The following is a 15365-nucleotide window of genomic DNA, read 5'->3' as shown; positions in this document are numbered from 1 at the left end:
TAGTAAGTTCAAGTCTCATCCAAGACAAGGCTGCAATCCCTTCTGACTGTGACTCCCTGAATGTAAAAGTCAATTCTTTTCTTTCAAGTTACAATGATGGCACAGGCACTGGGTAAGCTTTCTCAATACAAAGGGAAGATTTTCCTCAAAAAAATAACACAACTGGGACACAGGCCCATTGTGAGTCCAAAACCCAGGTGGACAGCATTCATTTATCATGAGAACTATCACACAGACTGCATTAAGGAGATAGTATTTCACCAGTTGTGAAGGATCTGCCACCCATCCCCATGTTTCACCCCCACCTGTAACATGAACCCCGATCCTCCCACATCCCCCTTCCAACCCCTATTCTCTACCATGATAAAACAACCTTCTACCATGCCCCACATTGAACATTCCCTATTAAAATTTCACATGAGTTTTGGTAGGAACACAGAGCCAAATAATATTATTCTCCCCTTGGCCCCCCAATCTCATGTCCTTCTCATACTGCAAAATACAATAATGCATTATCTAAGGTCCCCCAATGTCTGAACTCATTCCAGCATTTACTCAAATGTCCATTGGTGAAGGATCCACCCCCAAGCCATGCCTTTCAATCCCAACCCCACCACAGTCTCACCAAGCCTCCCCAACCCCCAGTATCCCCAACACGACCTACCCCCTGCAAGCATTCACCCTCCACTCTCCACCATGATTAAATCACCTTCCACCAGCACCCAACTTTGTCTTTTCCCATTAAAATTCCACATGAGTTTTGGTAGAGACACAGAGCCAAACCATGTTATCCTGTCCCTGGGCCCCCAAATCTTATGTCTTCCTGACAGTGGAAAATGCAATGATGCCTTCCCTAGAGTCTCCCAAATCTTAACTCATTCCAGCAGTAACTCAAATGTAGTAAGTTTAAGTCTCATCCAAGACAAGGCTGCAATCCCTTATATCTAGGACTCCCTGAATGTAAAAGACAATTTTTTTCTTTCAAGTTACAATGATGGCATAGGCACTGGGCAAGCTTTCTCAGTCCAAATGGAAGATTTTCCCAGATAAAATAACACAATTGGGACACAGGCACAATGTGAGTCCAAAACCCAGCAGGAAAGCATTCATTTATCATGAGAACTCACTATCACACAGACTGCATTAAGGAGATAGTATTTCACCTTTTGTGAAGGGATCTGCCCCACATCCCCATGTTTCACTGCCATCTGCACCATGTTTCACCATTTTCCCATATCCCCCTTCCAACCTCCATTCTCTACCATGATTAAATCACCTTCTGCCAAGCCCCACATTTAATATTCCCCATTAGAATTCCAGATGAGTTTTGGTAGGGACACAGAGCCAAGTAATATTATTCTCCACCAGGCCCCCTAATCTCATGTCCTTCTCATACTGCAAAATACACTGTTGCGTTTTCTAAGGTCCCCCAATGTCTGAACTCATTCCAGCATTTACTCAAATGTCCATTTGTGAAGGATCCACCCCCCACCCCTGCCTTTCAGCCCCAACCACACCACAATCCCCCAAACCCTCCCCAACCCCGAATACCCCCAACCCTCCCCACCCCCACCAAGCATCCACCCTCAACTCTCCACCACGATTAAATCAACTTCCACCAGCCCCCACCTTTAACATTACCCATTAAAATTCCACATGAGTTTTGGTAGAGACACAGAGCCAAAACACATTATTCTGTCCCTGGTCCCCACAATCTCATGTCTTCCTCACATTGCAAAATGCAGTGATGCCTTCCCCAGAGTCTCCCAAATCTTAACTCATTCCAGCAGTAACTCAAATGTAATAAGTTCAAGTCTCATCCAAGACAAGGCTGCAAACCCTTCTGCATATGAGTCCCTGAAGGTAAAAGACAATTCCTTTCTTTCAAGTCACAATGATGGCCCAGGCACTGGGAAAGTTTTCTCAATCCAAAGGGAAGATTTTCCCAGAAAAATAACACAATGGGGACACAGGCCCAATGTGAGTCCAGAACCCAGTGGGACAGCATTCATTTATCATGAGAACTCACTATCACACATACTGGATTAAGCCGATAGTATTTCACCAGTTGTGAAGGATCTGCCGCCTATCCCCATGTTTCACCCCCACCCGTAACATGAACGCCGATTCCCCCCATCCACCCTCCAACATTCTCCACCACGATTAAATCACCTTCTACCAAGCCCCACATTTAACATTCCTCATTACAATTCCACATGGGTTTTGGTAAGGACAGAGAGCCAAATAATATTATTCTCCCCTTCGCCCCCCAATCTCATGTCCTTCTCATACTGCAAAATACAATGATGCATTCTCTAAGGTCCCCTAATGTCTGAACTCATTCCAGTATTTACTCAAATGTCCATTGGTGAAGGATCCACCCCCCAACCCTGCCTTTCAGCCCCAACCCCACCACAATCTGCCCAACCCTAAGCCCCAGTATCCCCAACCCTCCCCACCCCCACCAAGCATCCACCCTCCACTCTCGACCATGATTAAATCACCTTCCACTAGCCCCAACCTTTAACATTTCCCATTAAAATTCCACGTGTGTTTTGGTAGAGACACAGAGCCAAAACATATTTTTCTGTCCCTGGTCACCCAATTCTGATGTCTTCCTCACATTTCAAATTGCACTGATGCCTTCCCTAGAGTCTCCCAAATCTTAACTCATTCCGGCAGTAACTCAAATGTATTAAGTTCAAGTCTCATCCAAGACAAGGCTGCACTCCCTTCTGCCTATGACTCCCTGAATGTAAAAGGCAATTCATTTCTTTCAAGCTACAATGATGGCACAGGCACTGGCTAAGCTTTCTCAATCCAAACGGAAGTTTTTCCCAGAAAAATAACACAATTGGGACACCGGCCCAATGTGAGTCAAAAACCCAGCAGGACAGCATCCATCTATCATGAGAACTCACTACCACACAGTCTGCATTAAGGAGATAGTATTTCACCATTTGTGAAAGGATCTGCCTCCATCCCTATGTTTCACCCCCACTCGTACCTTGATACCCCACTTCCCCACATCCCCTTCCAACCCCCATTCTCTACCATGATTAAATCACCTTCTGCCAAGTCCCACATTTAACATTCCCCATTACAATTCCACATGAGTTTTGGTAGTTACACAGAGCCAAAGAATATTATTCTCCACTAGGCCCCAAAATCTCATGTCCTTCTCATACTGCAAAATACAATGATGCATTCTCTAAGGTCCCCCAATGTCTGACCTCATTCCAGCATTTACTGGGGAGGCCTTGGGGAGCTCTGCACCTGTGGCATTGCAGACTCTTTCCCCTACAGCTGCCCTCATTGGCTAGGATGGTGTTGAGTGCCTGTAGCTTTTCAACAATAAGGGTGCAAGCAGCTGGTGGGTCTATGAAACTGGGGCCTGGAAACTGGTGCCTCCCTGTATGGGGACTCCAACCCTATACTATCCTTGTGTACTGCCCGAGTAGAAGCTTACCATGAGGTTTTGCCTCTTGGAAAAGCTTCTGGCTGGACACTCAGGCTTTCTGATACATCCTGTGGAGTCTAGATGAAGGCTCCGAAGCTTCTAGTCCTGTGCTTTATGCACCTGCTGGCTTAACACTATGTGGAAGCCACCAAGGCTTCGAGCTTGCATCCTCTGAAGCAGTGACATAAGCTGTACCTGTGCATCTTTCTTCCATGGCTGGAGCTGGAGATGGAGCTGCAGGGATGCAGGCAGCAGTGTCCGAGGCTGCACACAGCAGTGGAGCCATGGGGCTGGCCCAGGAATCCATTCTTTTCTCCTAAGCCCCAGGGCCAGTGACAGCAAAGGCTGCTACAAAGGTCTCTGAAATGCCTCCAAGGCCTTTTTCCTATTGTCTTAAATTATTAGCACTGGGCTCCTTTTTATGCAAATATCTGAAGCCTTCTTGATTTTCCCCCTGAAAATCAGCTTTTCTTTTTGACCACTTGTGCAGGTTACAAATTATCCATATGTTTAAGCTCTGCTTCTCATTTAAATATAAGTTGCAACTTATAGTCATTTCTTTGATCACACATAGGTGCACAGGCTGTTCAATGTAGCCAGGACAGCTCTTGAGCATTGTTGCTTAGAAGTTCATTCCACCGGATACACCTTAAATCATCACCCTCAAGTTCAGTTTCACAGATCTCCCGGGAAGGGTCACTGTGTAGCCAATTACTTTGCTAAGGCAAAACAAAAATCCTTGGCTCCTGTTCCCAGTAAGTTCCTCATTTTCATCTGAGACCTTATAACCCTGGCCTTCACTGTCCATCCTTCTGTTAGCCTTTTAATCACAACTATTTAACAAGTCTCTGCAATGGTCCAAACTCGCCCTCATCTTCCTGTCTTCTTCCAAGCTCTCCCAACTCTCTAACCTCTGGCCATTACCCAATTTGGAAGCTGCTTCTACACTGTCAGCTATCTTTTTCACAGCCTGGCAATGTGGTAAAAGAAGAAAAGTTCATTTTCAGGGGGAAACATCAAGAAGGCTTCCAATATTTGCACTGAAAAAAGCTCAGTGCTAATAGCCAAGAGATTGGGGGAAGGCCTAGAAGTCATTTCATAACTTCACTTCACAGCATTAATTTTCTATATGTACATAAAGGAAAGAGGTTTAACTGACTCACAGTTCTTCAGGCTGTAAAGAAAGCATAGTGGTTTCTGCTTCTAGGAGGACTCAGGAAGCCTCCCGATTATACCAGAAGGCCAAGTGGCAATGAAATGTTTCATACGGCAGGAATAGAAGCAAGACAGAGAGAGGAAAGAGGTGCGACACCCTGTTATACAACTAGATCTCATGAGAGCTCACTATCAGCAGATCAGCATCAAGAAAATGGTGCTTAACTCTTGGTGAAGGATCCACCCACCACCCCATTCCACCACCCACTGTTTCCAGGCAGAAGCCTGAGGCAGAGGCAGATCCTCTTGGAAAACCTCTACTAGGGCAGTTTAGAAGAAAACTATGGCTTGGAGCCCCCATGCAGGATACCACCATCCTCCAGACCCCAGATTCATAGACCCACCAGCAGCTCACACCCTCAGTATGGAAAAGCTACAGGCACTCAACACCAGCCCAGCACATGAGAGCAGCTGCAGGTGCTAAACCCTGCAAAGCCACAGGTGCACTGCCCTAGTAGAGGTTTTCCATGAGCGTCTGCCTCTGCGGCAGGCTACTCCCCTCCTGCTACACACCACCCTACACCCAGCCTACTCCTCCCCACCTTACCCACCTGTTTTCACTTCCAACCCCACCCCTCTCCCATCCATGAATAAATCACCTCCCACCAGGCCCCACCTGCAACATTCGGGATTACACTTCCACATGAGTTTAGGTAGGGACACACACAGCTAAACCATATTATTCTGACCCCGATCCCCCAAATATCATATATCATATCCTCACAGAGTAAAATACAATCATGCCTTTTCAAAAGTTGCCGAAAGTCTTTTTTTTTTTTTTTTTTTTTTTTTTTTTTTTTGAGTCGGAGTCTCGCTCTGTCGCCCAGGCTGGAGTGCAATGGCGCAATCTCGGCTCACTGCAAGCTCTGCCTCCCGGGTTCATGCCATTCTCCTGCCTCAGCCTCTCCGAGTAGCTGGGACTACAGGCGCCCGCCACCACGCCCGGCTAATTTTTTGTATTTTTAGTACAGATGTCCAAAGCCCAAAGTCTAATCTGAGACAAGTCTTCAGTCCCTTCTGCCCATGAGCCACTGAATTATAAGGCAAGTTAACTCCTTCCAAGGTACAATGATTATACAGGCAATGTGTAAGCATTCCCAGCTAATAGAAAAAAAATTGCTAGAAAGAAGCACAAAACACAGATGGGACTCACAGGATACATAAATGTCCCAAACCCAGCAGGCCAGTCACTCAATCCTACAGCTCCAAAATCATCCTTTTTGAATCCTTGTCCCACATCCATGACACAGGGCTGTGAGGGCTGGGCTCCCAAGGCCTTGGGCAGATCTTCACCTGCGGCTTTGCAGTGTTCAGCCCCTATGGTTGCCTCTTATGGACAGGGCTGTTGTTGAGTGCCTGTAGATTTCCACACTGAGGGTGCAAGCTGTTGGTTGGTCTACACATCTGGGGTTTGGAGAATGATGCCTCCCTTTGTGGGGGCTTTAACCCTATATGTCCCTTCTTTGCTCCCCTAGTAGAGGTTTCCCATGAGGCTCTGTCTCTTGGAAAAGCTTCTTCCTGGACATCCAGGATTTTCTGTGCATCCTGTGGAGTCTTGATGGGGGCTCCCAAGCCTCTAGCTCTGTGCCCTGCTGGCTTAACACTATATGGAAACCATCAAGGCTTGGAGCCGCCTCTGAAGCAGTGACCCAAGCTGTACCTGTGCATCTTTCAGCCATGCCTGGAGCTGGGGCTGCAGGGATGCAGCTAGCAGTGTCCTGAGGATGCACACAGCAACAGGGCCACGGAGCTTGCCCAGGAAACCATTCTTCCTTCCTAGGCCCCAGGGCCTGTGACAGCAAGGGCTGCTGCAGAGTTCTCTGAAATGCCTTCAAGGCCGGTTTCCCACTGTCTTGGCTATTAGCACTGGATTCCTTTTTATGCAAATACCCTAAGCCTTCTTGAATTTTCCCCCTCAAAATCAGATTTTCTTTTTGACCACTTGGCCAGGCTCCAAGTTTTCCAAACTTTAGATCTCCACTTGAAGTTCCAACATGAAGTCATTTCTTAGATCACACGTAAGAACACAGGCTGTTCAATGCAGACAGGAAACCTCTTGTGCTATGCTGCCTAGATGTTCATTCCACCAGATACATCCTAAATCATCACCCCAAGTTCATAGTTTCACAGATCTCCAGGGCAGGGTCACCATGCAGCCATGTTCTTTGCTAAGGCCAATCAAATCTAACCTTGGTTCCTGTTCACAGGAAATTCCTCATTCTCATCTGAGACCTTTTAAGTCTGGACTTCAGTGTTTATCCTTTTGTCAGCCTTCTGATCACAAATATTTAACGATTCTTTATAGTGGTCCAAACTTTTCCTTATCTTGATGTCTTCTAAGCTTTCCCAACTCTCCCGACCTATGTCTTTTACCCACTTCTCAACCTGCTTCTACATTCTCAGCTATCTTTATCACAGCCTCGCAATGTGGTAAAAGAAGAAAAGTCTATTTTCAGGGGGAAAATTCACAAAGGCTTCAGATATTTCCATGAAAAGAAGCTGAGTGCTGGTTGCCAAGACAAAGGGGAAACGGCCTTGAAGGGATTGCATGGCTCCACTTCATAGCACTAATTTTCTGTATGATCATAAAGAAAAGAAGTTTAATTGGCTCACGGTTCAGCAAGCTGTAAAGGAAGCATAGTGGCTTCTGCTTCTGGGAGGATCAGGAAGCCTCCCAATCACACCAGAAGGCCGAGGGCAATGAGATGTTTCATATGGCAGGAGTAGAAGCAAGACTGAGAGAGGAAAGAGGTGCCACACCCTGTTATATAACCAGATCTCATGAGAACACACTATCATGAAGACAGCGTCAAGAAGATGCTGCCTAAGCATTGGTGAAGGATCTGCCTCCCACCTCCACCTCCCACTGTTTCCAGGCAGCAGCCTGCTGCAGACGCAGAGTTCTTGGGAAACCTGTACTAGGGCAGTGCAGAAGGAAAATATGGACTTGGAGCCCCCAAGCAGGGGACTACCACCCTCCAGACCCCAGATTCATAGACCTGCCAACAGCTTGCACTCTCCATGTGGAAAAGCTACAGGCACTCAACCCAAGTCCAGTCCATGAGAGCAGCCACAGGGGCTCAAACCTGCAAATCCATAGGTGCACTGCCCTAGTAGGGGTGTTCCATGAGGCTCTGCCTCTGCAGCAGGCTACTCTCCCTTCCTACTACCCACCACCCTCCCACCACCATACAGCCAGCCTACTCCTCCCCAACCTGCCCACCCCTTTTTCCTTCCACACCCACCCCTGCCCATCCATGATTAAGTCACTCCCTTCCACTCCCTCTCATACTCAAATCCCTCTAAATCTTTGTCTGCTACCCACTACTGAGCCTGCTTGTACCTTTTCAGATATCTGTATCGCAGGTTCGCTATGTAGCAATAACAAAAATCCCATTTAAGGGGAAAAATTCAAGATTTCAGAAATTTGCATATAAAGAAGCCCTGTGCTAATAGCCAAGACAAAGAGAAAAAGGCCTTGAAGACATTTCACAGCTCCTCTCTGCAGTTCTAATTTTCTGTATTCTTGTAAATAGAAAAGGTTTAATTGACTCATGGTTCTGCAAGCTGTGAAGGAAGCATAGTGTCTTCTGTTTTGGGGAGGAATCAGGAAGACTCCTAATTGTATCAGAAAGCCAAGGGACAATGAGATGCCTCCTGAAGCAGGAGTAGGAGGAAGACAGAGTGAGGAAAGAGGTTCCACAGCCTGTTAAACAACCAGATCTCATGAGAACTCACTCAATATCAGGAGGATAGCATCAAGATGATGGTCTTTTATCATTCGTGAAGGATCTACCTGCACCATCTTATGACTAAATCTTTTTCCACCTAGACCCGGCCTCTAACATTAAGAATATAATTCCATATGAGTTTTGGTAGGGACATAGAGAAAAACCATATTATTCTGTTCCTGACCCCATGAATCTCATTTCCTTCTCACATTGCAAAATACAGTCATGCCTTGCCAGCAGTCTCCCAAAGTCTTAACTCATTTCAGCATTAACTCAAAGTTACAAAGTCCAAAGTCGCATCTGAGTCAAGGCTACAGTCTCCTTTGCCTATGAGCCTCTGAAATAAAAGCAAATTCACTGCTTCTAAGGTACAATGATGGTACAGGCACTGTGTAAGCTTTCCATATCCAAAAGGAAGACGTTTTCCAGAAAGCTTCTTATTTATATCTGAGACCTCCTCAGCCTGGCCTTCACTGTCCATGTTTCTGTCAGGATTGTTATCACAACCATTTAACCAGTCTCTAAGATGGTCCAAAAGTTTTCTCATCTACCTATCTTCTTTTGAGCCCTCCAAACTCTTCCAACCTCTGTCCACTACCTGGTTCCAAAGCTTCTTCCACATTTCCAGGGATCTTTATAGCAATGCCCCAATCTTCATTTGCCATTTTCTGTATGATTTATTTTGAAACAGAGGTTTAATTGGCTCATGGTTCTAAGCACAGTGCTTCTGCTTCTAGGAGGCCTCAGAAATCTTTCAATAATCATGGAAGGCAAAGAAAGAATGAGTTGTCTCACATGGCAAGGGGAAAACACGGAGAGTAGGGAGGTGACATAGAGATTTCAGTGACCACATCTCAAGAGAAGTCACTCATTATTGTGAGGATGGTACATGGGGATGGTGCTGAACCATTCGAGAGAAATTTGCCTTCATAATTCAATCACCTTATACCAGGATCAACCTTCCACATTAGGAAATATAATTCAACATGAGATTTGGTGGGGACACATAATTGAATTGCATCATCAATCTTTGGGTATAAAGACATCCACAGCAGACTTTATCCTGCCAACTTCTTTGAGACTCTTTACAGGGTTTGAGGTCTACAGCACCTACAGTAAAATATTTATACTTCAAAAAGCAATAAAGTGGTATTATCATTCTTCCAAAAGTTACAGTGGTAGCGTAGGCATTCATAGCATGATTTAGTTCATATTTGCTACTGTTTCTATTCTATCACCATATTAATTGTTTCCTATACGATTCTGTATTCAGCTGGATTTCAGTTGAGCACAAAACCATCCTTGTACCAGCTCTTTGCTAGTGTTATTATTCTGCTGTAGAAAGTATCCTTGAACTGGAAATAGTCCACGATCGAGTATCGAGTCATTCAACACTATCAATTCCTGGGTGACTTTTTGAAAAAGTAGTATCGCTTGTTGCAAGAAATCCTGCATCTGTGAGTCCATGTCTCTCACTGGAATTGGACGGAAGTGGTGAATTTCAGCCAAAGTGGCCAAAGAAATCCTGTTCCTGTGATTCTGACGTCATCAGCCTCTGCACCTCTGTCTTCCCTTCTGCCACATGTTGCCTGCTGTCCGTGACTTTGGTAAGAGCTTCCTTGTGTACGTGGATGATGTCCAGGGTGTTGGCCTTGTGTCCCTGAGACAGCACTAACAGGTCCATGGCTGGGTCCAGGTCCTGCCTGGACTGATTGGCAGAGCTCATTGATGGTGTGGAAGGCATCTATACTGAAGTGGATGGCCTGGTCCAGCTCCAAGGCCTGGCTGAGTCTGAAGAAGAACCGGCAGTCTTCTGATGCTCTTGCTTAAAGTCTGTCACCATCACCTGCTTGCATATCAACTCATTGGCTGTGAAGCTGAGCTGAGTGCCCTGTTGTCCATCTTCTTAGTGAGGCACTTGAAGCCATCAATCTTGCTGTCCCACTCCTAAAGGTTGAGTGTCACCTTACGGGTGGGCTCAGGGCCAGGAAGAATCTGACACTCACCATCTCATCCTTCTCAGCCTTCCTCTTGCCCTGTCTCCTGGCTGTCTCTTCAGTGCTGGTGGGGCACATCAGGAAGTGACAAAAGAAGTGACACTGTGCCTGCACCCAGAAGCTGGCCGTGTGGTTCATCCACCAGATTGGGCCCTTTCTGCACTTGAACATAGATCCCACTTCACCATAGATGCCTTCCACACTGTCAGTGAGCTCTTTGCCAATCAGCCCAGGCAGGACCTGGACCCAGTCATGGACCTGTTAGTGCTGTCTCAGGGACACCAGGCCAACATCCTGGACATCATCCACATACCCAAGGGAGCTCTTACCAGAGTCCTCCTCAAGATGGCCTGTGGTCTGCCTCTTGGCACCCAAGAAGCCTACAGTGCTGTAGGAACCCCAATGCAAGGACTGGAGCCCCAAAGGCAGCACACACCCTGTTCCTGAGCCTGCTGCTCATTTCCTCTATGTGGCTCCATTTGCAGCACATTTGTTGCACCGAGGCCTGTGCATGCCAGGCAAGGCCAAGCTGGCTCAGAGAGCAACCAGCCACCTCTGCAAGGGTGTGCCAGGAGCCGGTGGACCAGCCACCAACCTCACTCCCTGCCAGTCAGGGTAAATCAGTTCTTCTGCCCTGGAGGTAGAGCCCCAGTGCCATCTGCTTTTCCTCAGGCCTCCACTCCATCAGCTGTCAGGTGGTGGTCACTCAGGCTGTGGGAACCTGGCCATCCCTGTTTCCTTGAGTGGATGAGGTTGGTGGCTGCCCCACCTGCTCCTGGCACACCCTTGCAGAAGTGGCTGGTTGCTCTTTGAGCCAGCTTGGTCTTGCCTGGCATGCACACGCCCCAGGTACTGAGAAGCTGCTCAGAGTGAGCTTATCTTGTCTTGGGCCAAATTCCAAGTCTGGCCAGGGCCACAGAAGCCCGAGTCCCCTGGGTGGTAATCCTGGCTGTTGCAGGGAGGCCCATGGTGCCCCTCCCCTTCCAGGGCTCAGGATGAGGTCCGACTGGGACAGGACCCTTTAGGTATGGGACTTGTGCCCCAGGAGGGAGCCTCTGTCACACAGGTTGGGTGAGAAGATGTATGGCATTCTGCTGGCTGCCAGGGCTGTTGGGAAGCACATTCACCCTTCCCTCCAGGGACCTCAAAGTGACCAGCTTCCCCTTTAAGAATGACTTCCCAAGGCCCAGGAGCCATCTGGGGCTGCAGGGCAGCTGGTTGCATGCTGCCCTGGCTTCTTCCATGTTGTGCTGGTCACTAGCCACCAAGGGGGGTCAGATGCAGGCACCGTGCGGGGCGGTTGTCTCTGGACCTGTGTCTTGGTTATCATGGAGCCGGACTGGGCCTGGTGACAGGACCCTGATGGGCTTGTCCTGGGTGGTCACGAGGGTGATCAGAAAAGATGCAGAATGGAATTGCTGCGAAGATGAATGAGATGACTGTCAGCACAGAACAGGCACCCGGTGACTGTTCAGGGATTACCCTCAGTAGCTGCCCAGAGGCCAAAACCACACACCTGAGAGTGACTGTCCCCAAGCCAGGAGGAAGAGAAGAGAGCAGGTCCCACTCACCTGAGTCTAATCAGTCAGCTGTGTTGAGATGTGCCTCTCACCTAGAAAACGGTCCTTCATGCAGAGCCACTCACAGACACTGCTGTGTGTCTCTAACTGCTCCACAACACAGAGGCAATGGGCACACAGCAACAGTGACATTGTGGAGTGACACAACCCACCACAACGGGAGCCTGGTTGGGTCAACAGGGCCCAGAGTCAGTGTCCTCTATCCCCTGAACTGACGTGTGCATGCATGTGTGTCTGTGCATGTGTGCATGCATATGTGTGTGTTCGTTTGTCTTGCTTCTCTGGCCAGGCCTAGCTTCTCCACTTGTGGTTGCACCCAGGTCCTCATCACTGTCACCACCATGGTGCGTGGCCAGCATTAGAGCCTCTACAGGTATTCCCCAATCTCTGCCCTCCCCACCCATGATGGTCTTGGGGATGCAGATAGAGGAGGGGCACCAGGTAGAGCAGAGAAGGCTGACACCCTCTCTAGGTGGGACACAGGTCATTTGTAAAGTTGTAGGTCTGCCAGGCAGTGCTGGATTCAACACATCTTCTCACCTTCTCTTTCCAGCCACCCTCCAGGGTGCCCTGACTCACCTTCCCTGCAGATGGAGGCAAGCAGGCTCCACAGACAAACCCCCTGCCTGAGCTCACATAGTGGCCAGCAGGCCAGGTTCCTACTGACCAGCTGCCCCTGACCAAGTTCCCTCTGATGAGGCCCCTAATGACCACTCCTCCATTGACCAAGTCCCACTGACAAAGTCGCCACTGACCATGTCTTCCTAACCAGGCCCGCACTTAAAAGGCCTCATGGACCGGACCCCACTGACCAATTTCCCACTGACCTAGTCCCCACTGCCCAGGTTCCCACTGACAAGACCACAACTTACCAGGTTGCCTCTCACCCGACCCCCTACTGAACAATTCCCCATGGATGAGTCCCCAGCTGACTGAGCCCCCTCTGACCAGGCCCTCACTGACCAGGCTGCAATCCACTAAGGCCCCACACTGACCAGGCCCCTGGTATACCGTATAGGTCCTACCAACCAGTTTTTCATTGCTTATGTTCCAACCGATCAGGCCTCACTAATAAGACCACCACTGACCAGGTCCCCCCACTGACCAAGCTTCCAATGACTAGGTTGCCAGGTCCCCACTGATGAGGCCTTTACTGAGGAGGCCACCACTAACCAGGCCCCTGCTGATCAGGTCCCAACTGACCAGGTCCTGATGACCAGGTCATCTCTGACCACGGTCCACTGACCAGGCCCCTGAGCAGCAGTGCTCAAAGCCTTATTACAATGACACCCTCAGCTCATAGACCCTCCCTCCCTGCATGTGTGCCGAGAGGTCAGGCCCTGGGGATTTTTTTGGGACACAGCCTTTCCTCCAAGACACAGGGAGAGACAATCAACCTCAGGCTCCAGGTGCCAACTTCCACACTCACCCCAAAGGCCCTCTGGGCCCATCTCAAAGGAGACAGTGAGGTGGCCTGGCATTGCCTGGACATGCCATCTACCCTATTCCTGAGTGTCAGAGTGTGAGGAAGGGAAGGACATTTGGCAGATGAGACACGCTGTGCTGTTGGGTCTCCCAGGGCCCTTCCCACAGAGGCCCAATCTAAAGATACAGCACAGAGGCTACAAGAAGACTAATCCAGAACCTCTGAGGCTCAGCCAGGGACCACATGAGGACTGTCCCCAGAAAGCCAGAAGGCCCTTTGCTAGTTTCTTTGTACCTCAGTTGATGTGGCAGCGGTTCTTCTGTGGGGACCAGTGAGCACCCACTGGGGAGGGCTCGCCTGTGCTTCCTCAGTGGCTCCACCTCTGCTTCTAAAAAAAATTACTCATTCCAGGACTGGGGCAGAGAAAATACAAGATGAGCTTAGAACATCTTCTGCCAGAAAGTAAAAAAGTGCTGACAGAGTAACGGGGACAAATCAAAAAGACGTAAAGTCAGCTTGAAATGTCTACCACTGGCCTAATCTTGGGGAATTGGAGCATCAGAATCATGAGCTTCCCTTCTCCTTTATTTACTGATTTTATTTCTCCGTGTAGAACAAAGAAGAGAATAAGAAATTAATCATCTGGCAACCATCGTAGTAATAATTGTTCAAACACAAGTCATCCATGAAATGCTAAATCTAGTGGGTTCTGAGGAGTAACCAGATATTTACAGTCTCAAAGTGTCCCCATACAAAATACAGTTGAACTACAAAAACAAAATCGTAGCATTAGCATGGACAACCTGGCAGGTACTCCTTACCTCTCCTAAGTAACAAAAACTGTAAAATGCAAATAAGCCTTCGATGACCTTAACTAAAGTATCAATGATTAGTTGGTTGTTTGGCTGTTTAAACCGCTGACATTTGGGCAATTTGAGTATGTCAAACTCAATAATACTGGTTTTCATTTGCAAGATCCACTTAAAACTTAAGGAGGCTAAAAAATATCATTTAAAATACCCTATAAATTATCATCATACATATGATACAAAAATATCCTACTTCAGTAAATATTGTAATGTTATATATTTTATGAGAAACAATTAAAATGTTGTGTAAATAGCCCAGTAATAAGGTTTTATAATCTTTTAAGTCATACAGTTTTTCCTTAAGACTTTATGGTTAAATATTCTCTTCACTAGTTGTGGCTTACCAGTGGATTCCAGAGAAGAAAGTAGATGGGAGCAAGTGTCCAACACAGCAACAGCTGGAAAGAAAAATAAAGAATTATGTTCTTTACCTAAAACACTTCAGTTAACTAAGGTGAGTTTAAAAACTAAAGAGTTGAGAACTTTATCAGAGTTAATAAGAATGAGAAATATGTATGTACATGTACAATACAAAATTACTATTTAATAATTTACACATGGCATTAATTCTAATTGTGTTTAAATATCAGAGCTTTCTCATTCTTCATTTATGTAATCAGCAGCCACATGCTAAGGTACTAGAACCAGCACTGGAATTATAAGATGAAGATGGTATGGTCCACCTCTCAACAGTCATATGCTATAACCTAAAAAGCAGACAGGCAGGCAATGTCCATACAGAATCATAGATATCATGACAGGTATACAGCAGGGCACTACTGGAACACACAGAAGGGACATCTATCCCACTTTTGTGTCAATATCATGGGCTTCCTGATGGAGGAGATAACATAAGTTGATACCTGAAGGACAAGGAAAACCTTCCCAGATAGAGGGAAGAGGCGAAGGCAAAGAGCCTGAGGTGAGGAAGAGCCCTGCAGAGTTCCACTCCATCCAGTTTGGTGCTAGAGCAAAGGGGAGAGGGCAGCAAGTGGTGAGAGAAAAGGCTGAGTAACTTGACAAGAATCACATTGACGTGGGTGTTTTTATTTCATGGTGAAAAATTTAGAATTTTTCCTGAGAACGG

At 47.3% G+C, this 15365-nt stretch overlaps 1 pseudogene across 1 annotated transcript in view; it reads right to left on the bottom strand.

The window, feature by feature from the left end:
* LOC129461030 (ankyrin repeat domain-containing protein 18B-like) overlaps window positions 1–15365 on the bottom strand; it is a 295938-nt pseudogene that overhangs the window by 256967 nt on the left and 23606 nt on the right. Inside the window, exons 8-9 of the transcript XR_010121426.1 lie at window positions 14623–14676; window positions 13704–13794 (exon numbers count right to left, since the gene is read on the bottom strand). The product of XR_010121426.1 is annotated as an ankyrin repeat domain-containing protein 18B-like (transcript). The remainder of the gene's footprint in view (window positions 1–13703; window positions 13795–14622; window positions 14677–15365) is intronic.

Source organism: Symphalangus syndactylus, chromosome 1 (genome assembly GCF_028878055.3).
Source record: "Symphalangus syndactylus isolate Jambi chromosome 1, NHGRI_mSymSyn1-v2.1_pri, whole genome shotgun sequence".
NCBI lineage: Eukaryota > Metazoa > Chordata > Mammalia > Primates > Hylobatidae > Symphalangus > Symphalangus syndactylus.
This window is presented reverse-complemented; position numbering and strand designations above follow the sequence as displayed.